This window comes from Wyeomyia smithii, chromosome 3, assembly GCF_029784165.1.
Source record: "Wyeomyia smithii strain HCP4-BCI-WySm-NY-G18 chromosome 3, ASM2978416v1, whole genome shotgun sequence".
In the NCBI taxonomy this organism is placed as follows: Eukaryota; Metazoa; Arthropoda; class Insecta; order Diptera; family Culicidae; genus Wyeomyia; species Wyeomyia smithii.
The window spans coordinates 177,424,040-177,435,593 of NC_073696.1; positions in this window are offsets into that span (position 1 = coordinate 177,424,040).

Genomic DNA, 11,554 nt, shown 5'->3' on the forward strand with positions numbered 1-11,554 from the left:
CTTGTTCTAGTCCTAGTCATCTACCGGAAATCATTCGAATGAGAATGGTTAACAACATTTTTCATTCGTTATTTATTTTTGTGATAAATAGACACTTATTATCTCAGTCCGCTTTGACTTTTGGTGCTTCTTTTGATTTTGATTATGTGCTATTTACAAGTACTGCCATTCCAAGCATGACTGTCCCGCCGTGCATAAGGTTTGTGTAGAACATAGGACAACTATGCTTGGAACGACAGTATAGGCAGGGAAACCAGATGTGCAGATTTGGCTGCAAAACGTAGATATTTAGAGTCTGTGTGCAGATTTTTATTGATTCACAGATATTTGCAAATTTTCAATAATTTCTGCAGATTTTTGTCAGAGTCTCCTTATATTTGCGCAGATTTTCTCAAAATGTTTGTAGATTTTTACTAACTTTTGCCTACGCAAGCGAAATTTTCCAAAAACATTGGCATTTCTGAGTATAGGAAACAACCAAAAATAACGAAAATATTCTTAAAATAGAGAAATTTTGGGATACCTTGAAATTTTCTAATTTTTTGAGGAAAAAAGGGCCATTACGAATAACGACCCCCTGTTCTCATTTTATTTTTGTTTTACTTTAAAGTTAACAAAATCAATAATGAACAGTTTTTTAAACGTTCTCTAAAGGCTTTCTAACTTAAATATGCTTTGGTTTAAGCCTTTCAACATTGAAATCGGTTAGGTCGTTGAAGCAGAATCGTGTGCGGCGCATAAAAATACTTTGCTTTGAGAACCCGGCACACTTTCTCGAGTAATACGTTATGACTCCTACAATTAAAATAATGGCCCCTACCACAGAAGATTATGGTCCCCGTGGTTCTGTGGTTAGCGATGTCGGTCGACTAGCTCTGCCACACTGTTGTGATGTCGGGTTCGATTCCCGATCAGGTCGAGGATCTTTCTCGGAAATTTTCTCGACTCAGCACTGGGGCACGGTATATCGTTGTACTTATCCAAAGATGACTCGAACAAGATACCTAACTTCCAGTTTTTTCATACATTTTGCCCCAGGCATGAGGAAAACACAGCACACCAAAGCGCGTGGGGCCCATCTGCTAAAAACACACCACGCAGGGCTATTCGTATTACCCTCCGTCGCTAGCTAAAGACAAAACACTGGAGAGCCATTCTTGAACACGCGAGCCGAGGGTTTTTAACTTCGGCACATGAGGCAACCGAGGGCTCGCAGTTTCGGGGAACACACAAGCATTGGTCACCACGACGAGATCGACAATGTCATTATATTGGAAAACTTGACGGTAGTCAACGCATAAGACCACCTGCAGAATTTTTTTCATATATACTTTTGTAAACATGATGCGTTTGAGAAAACACGTGTTAGCAAGCGGGCTTCCGAGGGCTCACGAATTCGGGAACACTCGGGAATGTGTTTGCCGAAGCTTCTGAAGGGCTGTTTTATTTAGAACACTGTGGGTTTCCGTTTTGTATAAGCACTGAAGGGCAATGAAAATACCCTCCGTGGCATCGCCTAAAACACACACGCAGAGGTGTTGTGGGTTTGGACATGCCTGTTTTGCCCACGACACCTTTACAACGGTTAGTGCTGCCATCTGATGACTTGAATGCGCATAAAACTGGTTACTAGCAAAAGCGATTCATCGTGCATGATTCGCCAGATGAAAATGAAAACTAGATGGCAGCACCATATGAGGATATTGAAAGTTAGATGGCCACACCGTGCAAAGATATTGAAAATTAGATGGCAGGACCATACAAGGATATTGAAAACAATTCCTTCACCTTTCGCCATCTTGCCGTCATCATCAAATTATCAGTATACAAATTAGTTCGACTTTTGTTCACGCGAGAATCGTGTCCGATGCATACTGCAAGAGTCAGGTATCTAGTCATCTTTGTCAGGTCCTACACGCTCACTCTGGGCTACTCAGCGGCTGAGCGGAATTTTAATCATTTTTTTCAGTTGTTCGAAGACGTCAAAAAATGAGTAGAATTAAGTTGATAATGGCGGCAAAATTACTCAAAATTGGGTAATCGGTGCTTGCGTGTTGTTGTTATTTTTTTTGCAATTGAAAACAAACAGCAAACCAAGCAAACCGTCTGAAGAAAGGAGGAAATAGAAGTGTTTGAAATTCGTTGTTATCGGTAAGTAATTCATAATTTGAAATAATTGACTGCAACTAATGCCAATTTTTCTTTTTCACCAGGACTCGTTGGATGATATACGGCGAATTAATTCATAGATCTCCCGTGTCCCAGCAAACAAAGGCAAATTTCCAACATTTTTTTTACATTTTTTATTATTCTGCGGAATGGTATTCTGCAAGGTGGTACGCCGAATACTTTTCCGCTACCAACTTACTTTTTTCCCTTTAAGGATTTTGCTGGTCATCTTGAACACACATCTGCATTTCCCCACATTGCATGCGAGGTCGAAGTGCTCAAGACCGGCAGGTATTTCGTTATTTTTCATGGGTTTGTCATCTTCGACCACGAGTTCTTCATAGCTGCCATCGGTATTTTTTCAAGAGCTTCGCTGTGTTCGGTGTGACTATACCAACCGAAATCCAAAAGTTGTACGATGTAGCCATAAAATTCATTAAAAATGGAAAATATAATAATATCGAGTCAATATAGATAATTTTTGCCGAAATTTCCTCATTGAAGCTTAAAGTACTCATTTTTGAGTCTAAAATGAGTAACTTTTACGCATCGCGCATCAGGAACAATATGAGTAATATTTACTCAATTTTTAAAACATTCGGTGGTACTAAAAAATGAGTAAAACAACTTCTACTCAATTTTGAGTACATACGGTTTTAGCGAAACTGATTAGGTTTTGACTTAGTTTTGGGTTATACAGAAAGAGCGTGTAGTCATCTTTGACTTATCCTACACACTGTAAAAAATCACACGTTACTGCCAAGTGGATTCCACTTACTTCTGTGCTAATAATAAAAAAAAAAAATAAAAAAAAAAAAAAATAAAAAATAGATGGAACATTTCATATCTAAGTGGAATACACTTGCGTTTGCCAAATGCCGAAACACGTTAAAATACCGTGGATTCCAATAAAAATCAATATGGGTCGACATAATAGAATGATTAGGTTCGTTTATTGATATTCATATGTAAAGAGCAATAGGGATAAGCGTGCGACTTATTTTCAGTGCAACATGCAAAATGTGCAAAAAACAATATCGATAACGAATTCTATCAACTAATCTAGTTGATCGGGACCGCTATTAGCCCTCCAGTCTAGCGTGCGATATTGTTGTTGTATTGCTAGCTTGGCTGTCACCAGCCAAGTTTCACTCGCGTTCCCTAATACAATATTTGGTCGGCTCGTTTGCCATCTTTGGAAGGGTATAGCTTCACAGTAGTTTAATTAGATAAAACACCAAGCCGGAGACAGAGAGATTGTAGTTTAGAGTCCCGTCTGGATGTAGCAGTGGCGTGACAGGGTGACACCCCTAGCAGAAAAATTTCAGTGTCACCCTCAGATCGATGGGCGTAGCCAGAATTTCAAATAGGGGAAGGGGGGCAAGTTCTTCAAAATTTTAGAAGTAAAAATATGGTATTTTGAAAAATAGAAATAAATACTACTACTTAGTGATCAACACTAAATTTCATTTTTTTATTAACACTTAACTAAACTAAACTGTAATTTAATTTACACTAAACCTATCGTAGAAAAATAAAAATAACAATGTCGTTAATTAAAAACCACCTTCATTTTATACTCCGCAAATCGCTCCAGCGCTTATTCAGTAAATTTTTCACGCTTATTGTTAACCATCTCTGCCGTGGGCTGGCATTTTGACGTAAGTGCCAAATTTTCAAATTTAATGTTTTACGTACCGTGACGCGTCCTAATTCTGCGCGGCTCTTATTTCTGCTCACTTCGTATCAAAATGTTGATGCCGTTTGGTAAAAAAGGAAACATAAGCAGACAGGCAACAGTTAATATATAGGAAATCGCTTCCAAACACCATTTTTGAAAATCTGCTTTCGATTGATATTTTTTTAACATTTTAATACGAAGTTCGCAGAATTAAGAGCCGCGCAGAATTGGGGCGCCTTACGGTATTACTATAGTATGGGCAGTCTTCTCAAGATGCTTGTTGCCGTTTTCAAAAATATTGAAAATTAGCAGAGAAATATCAAAAATAAAAAGTGACGTAAGCGCCATTTTGCATAGTATAGTAAAGTTAAGGTATGCATAGAAAAGTGTGCCATGCTTGTGGAGTTCTGCGCATGCTTGGTTTCGCTCTTCTACTCTTTAAATGCTGATTAGGCTATATTTTGTCAAGGAGGCATAATTCGAACAAGTCTTATATAAAGCACTTGTAGAAATACTCTACCTTTATAATTTGTCCAAACATTGTATTGTTTTTCAACATATTTACTCAAATTCTATCGCTTCTGTTTGGGAACGATTTAGAACAAATCGCTTCTGGAGCAGTTTTGTGCTTCTGGCGCTTATGTCAAAATCTCAGCACGCGACAGATCTGCCGATGAACACTTAGCAAGCAAAGATAGGCTGACCAGATTTTCGCGGTATAAAAACGGGACAAATGGGTTCAAAAAACGGGACACATGATTGAAATAATTACCAATCAGGCTGAAGGAGATGGATAACTTCTGGTTCTATATTTTGAAAGAAATACTCAACTAGTCACGTTGATAGCCAACAAGGATCTGAATATCTTTTCTCCACCTATTCGTTACATGACCGAAACTCTCTAATATTCTCTTTCTTGCTTTCGCTCATTCTTTTTTACTCTGAGCGAGTTCTCAAGCGTTACCTTACTACTACAATTCCTTCACCCTTAAATTCAAAAATAGTTCTATGTTTGAAAGTATATCAATTCAAAATTCAACAAGTTTTACATCTAATGTTTCGATTGCACTTACATGCTAAACCAATAAGGAATATATATACAATAAAAATCTAAAAGTCTCCTGCTCTTTCGATTCTACTAGTAATAGGCAAAATCACTTCTTCTACGTTTCTTCATTTTCCTTTTAGGGCGCCTATTCGAATCCACTTGCAATGGATCTACATAATCATGCTGAAAATCTTCTTGATTTGTGAAAATGAAAGAATCCGCTGGGTAACCGTAAAAATCTTCACTAGAGTTATAGTCAGATTCTGGCTCTTCTTCTTTTTTTCGCTTACTTGTATTACGCTTATCGATACTTCTTGATGAAGCCGGTGACAAAACTAATTCAAACGCAGGTGCTGATGACGAAATTGGTGTTCCTTCGATTGATAGAGATGACGAATTTGGTGCTTCTCCGATTGATAAAGATGACGAAATTGGTGCTTCTCCAATTGATAAAGATGACGAAATTGGTGCTTCTCCGATTGATAAAGATGACGAAATTGGTGCTGCTTCTAGATTCGATGACAAAATAGGTGCTGTATCGCGGCTTGGGTTCTTCATATCGTTCATAGGGAAAACTAGGATTCCCCTTTGTTGGAGCTTCGACGACAATTTAAGCTGACGCTTATGCGCCAACACAATCCTTCCCCCAAGAGAAATCTGAAATGTAGCATCAGAAACTTGTCTTAAAAAGGTGGCTTGTACCCACTTCCTGATATCCTTAGGGTTAACATTTTTATAGTAGATTAAATCTCCATTCTTGAGTTTAGTAAAAGCGTCAGGATCTTTGTGAACTTTAAAATCAGCCAATATGTTCTCCTCATGCGATTTATTTAAATTGTTCCTAAAATTACTTCTAGGGTTAACTAAGTCCAACATGGTTTTCGGTTTATAAGAGAGAAGTCTTTCAGAAGGAAATTGGCCAAATCTGTCTAAACAAATGTTCCTGTAGTTGGATAGAAAATACGCCAATTGTTCATCAATGTCCAGCCTCCTTATCTCTGGATCGAGAAAGAACTTTTTCAATACGTCTTTAACCAGTCGTACAGTTCTTTCTGCCTGCCCATTACTCTCCGGGTGGTACGGAGGGCTTTTCATGACCAAAATTTTCTGTTTTTTTAAAAACCTCACAAAATTGTCTGAGTTGAAAGGTGGTCCCCCATCTGTAACCACAACATCCGGTAACCCGAACCTAGCGAAAATTCCTATTAGTACTCTTAGGACCTGCTTGTAGGTTGTTCCGTACCGCATGTATTCCAGTTCGATCCATTTGGTATAGCTGTCCACAACTACAAGAAAAGTCTTTCGGTCAAAAAAAAAAAAAAGAAATCTGCGTGAATCCTGCTGCAAGGTTTATTAGTTGGTATCCATTTTGAATATGGTACCGGTTTATTGATCGCATTCATTTGATGGCATATCACGCATCCTTTAACGTAGTCTTCCACGTCCTTATTTAGTCCGAACCAGTAGACTGTTCTTCGAGCTAGTTGCTTGATTTTGCTTATACCTGAGTGGTTCATGTGAAGCATTTTTAAAACTTTCTTTTTCATACTTTCAGGGATTATTACGCGGTCCTGAAATAGGACACAACCTTCGACTTCTTCAAGTTGTTGGTAATGAGAGTACACTCCTACAAAACGCTTCTCCAATCTCTGAGGCCAACCATGTTTTAACTATTTCAAAACTATCTGAAGAAACTCATCCTTTGAGGTTTCTTTTGCCACTTCTTTGTAGTCGATTGGAAATTCATTTGAAAAATTGAGGTTTTTAACATATTCCTGGGCCAACTCCCTGGGAACTTCCTGAGGTAATGGAAAACGAGAGCAGAAATCTGCGTTTCCCATTCTTGACGATGGTCGATATACTATATCATAGTCGTATATAGAAAGTTCCATTATGTACCTTTGTAAACGTGTTACCGAAATAGTAATTTTGCCCTCTCTGGCAAAAATTCCGATTAGAGGCTTGTGGTCGGTATAAATCGTGAAATGCTTCCCGTAAAGAAATTTATGGAATTTTTTTACGGTACTTACAATTGCCAAAGCCTCCAGGTGTAAAATAGGGTACTTTCTCTGGGCGTTATTTAAGGAAAATGAGGTAAAGCTGATTGGTCTTTCCTCCTCCTCAATAGAATGAGCAATTACACCTCCCAATCCATAGGTACAGGCATCTGTTACCACTACAACAGGCTTATACGGATCAAAATATTCCAAAAGGTTTGGTTTCAAAAGAAATCCTTTGCAATCGTCGAAAGCTTTCTTGCACTCTTCATTCCAAACAAACTTTGTGTTCTTCCTCAAAAGATTGTAAAGGCATCTGATGCGAGCGGACAAATTAGGGATAAATTTCGAGTAATAAGTTACAAGTCCTAAAAATGCCTTAAGTTCTGAAACGTTCTGTGGAGCTTTCGCTTCACGGATGGTTTTGACTTTATTGGAGCAGGGAAGCAAACCCTTACCCGTCAAAACATGTCCCAAATAAGGCAATTGGTTTACAAAAAAATTGCATTTCTCCAATTTAATCTTTTAATCTACGATCGATTCAGTATCGGTCAATCCAACATTCTTAACTGCCAAAGGAGGGTTGGTAAACGTGTTCCGCCATCCAGAATAGAACTCGTCCAACCAAGTGCGGCCAACCAGCGGTATAAAATTGTTCTCGCAGCGTAAAACCACCATGCTAAGCTGCTTTCTGTTCCCAGCGAGTTGGACAGCAACGCAAATTTTACCAACTACCTTGAGTCTGTTTCCGTCGATTACAATCAATTTTTTGTTGCACCGTTGTAGTTCAACATTTGTAAAATTCCTGAGATACAGCTTCTCTGGGATCACGCTCTCCGCTGAACCACAATCTATCTCCATCGTCAGACGCTTCCTGTTAACTAACATCTCCACATAACATGGTTCACTAATTTTGTTGATAGATGAAATCATACAACAGGGCATGCCGTCATCGTATGTTGAATCATAATCTTCTTCTTCATCAAGATCTTTCTTCAACCGCTTTCAAAGTCCTGATTCCTTGGAAGTCGATTGCTTCGGAGAATCTATAAATTTAACATTTGATTTAACTTGACTTTTTCTAGGGCTTTTACCATGCAAACGATAACAAAATTTCCTGGTGTGTCCAGTTTTTCCACAAAAATTGCATTTATAAACGGGTTTGTCTGAATTACCATTTTTTTTTTGATAAATCTGCTACTGTCTCTATTTCGGTGTGGTGACGATCGATGTCTATGAAAACTACGGCTACGGAATCTTTTTCTGGACTGCGAAATATCGTTACGCTGACCTAGCCTTGCTACTCCACTCACGCGCCCATCATCATCCGGCTTGAGCTGTTTTGTTCTAGCAGCTGAAATTTCCGAGTTTAAAATTAATCTTTCTGCCTTTGAAGCAGACAAATCCTCTTCATCGCACAATCTTTTTTGTAACTGGATATCGTTAATGCCTATAACAAGCATGTCGCGTATAGCCCTTTCCTTAAATTCTCCGAAATCGCATCTTTCAGCTAAATTTTTGACAGTAATCACAAAATCTTCCGAGGACTCGTTCCCACCTTGCCTCTTCGTCCAAAATTTGAAACTATGCACAACGGCAGAATCATTTTTATTGTATCGTTTCTTTAACTCGTCAGTCATTTGCTTATATGTTAAGGTATTAAAATCTGTACCTGGGAAAAGTCTTTTCAGTTCCGTAAACACTTCCTTCCCACAAATTGCCAAGAAAGACGTTTTATAACGGTCCTCCGGAAAATCATTGTGTTTAAAAATCCATTCCAGTTGTTCCTGATACTGACTAAATGGCATAGAGTACGGAACATAAGGGTCCGCAATGGATGTTAAAGTCATCCTGATTATATAATGCACAGAACGATGAAAAAAAAAACTTTAACTGCCACCTACCTTGGTAAAACTAAAATCCAAAATGAAACTCACTCCAAAACAGTATGCAATAGCCTAATCCAATTCCACAAACCACGATAGCAGCTAATTGTCAGCCTATCCAGCAGTAAGCAACACCTCAACAGCAACAGCAAAAGCACCCACGTCGACAAAAGTTCGTTGACTTGCAGATGTACCTCTGGTGCTGGTACCGAAACTCTACCGGCCCAATTGCGTAATTAATCTATTGCCGTCACTCGGTAGTGATGAGATCGGTTATTGTGTCCGAAAGGCACACGCACACTTTGTTGCGTAAATGTTACAAATTTTCTCTTGTGTTATACACTAGCCAAATTTGCGATGGTGCGGAATCTGTGTAAATGAACACCAGAAATTGCAGATAAAAATCGTCGACAAAACTTAACCACGTTTTTCGCTTTTTTTTAACAAAATGGCGTTCTGAATTATTCCTCCGATTCTCAACGCCACAAAAGAAAGAAATTTACCAGATTATTGTTCTATTTCTAAATAAATTCTTAACAAAAGGCAATGTTAGAACAATTGCCAATCGAGCATGAAAAGAAAATGGCGGTATGCGTAGCACTTTGCTTTTAAGAAATAAAACGGGTTACTTACGCCGAGCACGGCGAAATCATTAGATTTTTCTAATCACAAAAGGTTCGCCGATCACACGCGAAAAGGTATATTTTGTATAAATCACACTCGACTAAAAAAATTCTACCCTCGTCGCCACTGAAATAATTACCAATCAGGCTGAAGGAGATGGATAACTTCTGGTTCTATATGTTGAAAGAAATACTCAACTAGTCACGTTGATAGCCAACAAGGATCTGAATATCTTTATTCCACCTATTCGTTACATGACCGAAACTCTCTTATATTCTCTTTCTTGCTTTCGCTCATTCTCTTGTACTCTGAGCGAGTTCTCAAGCGTTACCTTACTACTACAATGATAAAATTGATTGTTGATAATTTTTTCCAACCAAAGCATACAAACAATTATTCATTTCCTTGATGAACTTGCCCGATCCTGAGAAGTGTGATTTTTTGCAATGAGTTCCTGAAATTTGTCACATGATGATCGAGATTTTGACTAACAATTATCATCTCAACTTTCAATCGCGACTTTTTCATCAATTCACGATAGGAGTTGTCCTTCCAGTGGTGCGGTACTGTCAGGAAGGCACAAAACGTACTCAGTAATATTAGAAAATCCTGACTGCTTGGAAAATTATTTTCCATTTACGAAAATTTCAATGCAAAGCTCTATTTAAGATTTTTTCAAGGAGTATCCGAAAACGGTACAAAATGGCAAAAAGACGGGACGGTTGAAAACAGTCGAAAAAACGGCACTGTCCCGTTCAAAACGGTACATCTGGTCAGCCTAAGCAAAGAGCACTCAACCGCTGTACAACCATTGTTGACTTATTGTGCATGCAGAGAAAAATCGGAAGCGACGAGTCGCTCGTCTGACAAGGATTTTCCAGCGAATTCAACAACAACAACAATTGATTCAACATAAAATATCCCGAAATATGCCACTGTAATATTTTCTAATAGTTTTGAATGTATTCTAGTCGCAAAACTATGTCAATTTAATTAAAACTGCATTGTACTGTGCGAGAAATAATCATACAAAATGACATCGCTGGAAATCTTCGTGTCGCTGGACTCACCAGCGAATTGCAGAGTAGTGCTGCAGCGACAATAATCAGGCTTTCACTCGACGTAATGTGCTGAACGAGCGTTCAATCGCGCATGTTGTACATGAACGGGCTTCAGCAAGCAGGTCTATAAGATCAAGCTCTTCCAAGTTCTTACGGTCTGCTCTCATGCAATGTTGATACAAGACTTCCACCTCTCCAACAAAATTGTCAACTTCGTAATAAATTACGAAAGCTTCGGTTTTGCGCTTGAACTCTTCCAACGACATGCGTATTACGTTAGCGGAATGCAGCAAGGACAACGCGTAGGCAGGGGCACTATCTTCACCGAACCGTGTTTCCAGTGAGGTTACAACGGAATCAAGGTAAGGAATTGTCACAGCTCGGTTCCAATACTCCAAGCTAGTTGATGCAGGTGGATTTGCCCGGTACTTTTTCCGCTGCAATATCTTGGTCGATCAACTGAAAAACCTGTGCAATTCCACGCAACATAGGGCAAGCATTTTAATCAAATAATTTGATCTGGCTGATACTTTACACAGATGTTTCTATGGGTTAAAGATGTCGTTTTGTGCTATTAGAGTTATTGAAAACAAAATTCTGCACCAATGTCAAAAACTAGGGGGGGGGGCAACGCCCCCCCCCCCCCCCCTGTCTCCCTCTGGCTACGCCTATTCTCAGGTCCCAGGGCGTCAGACCCCCCACCACCATTAGGTGAAACCTCGCAACCAATAGGAGACAATGTATAAGGATGACGCGCATGACAATCGAAAGGTGATACGCAAGAAAATATTTGTCATGGGTGTCACCCCCTGTGGGAGTACGTTGCCTAGCTGGGATGAATGTGCAATGTAGCAAAATAGTGACGAACCTGCTCGTACGCACTTAGAGTATGTTGGGGCATACCAAAATAGATCAAATAGTGGTCCCAGTGGTACAGAAAAAAAACACGAAAAGAGGAAAGTTTGTAGAAATCCGTTGCATGTTAGCTACAAGCTTGTGTGGTACATAAGCTGCACTCGGCACATGATGTTTAGTGGCGATAAAGATTGCAGTTGGAGTTGTTCGGTGCTACATACATCATAACTAAG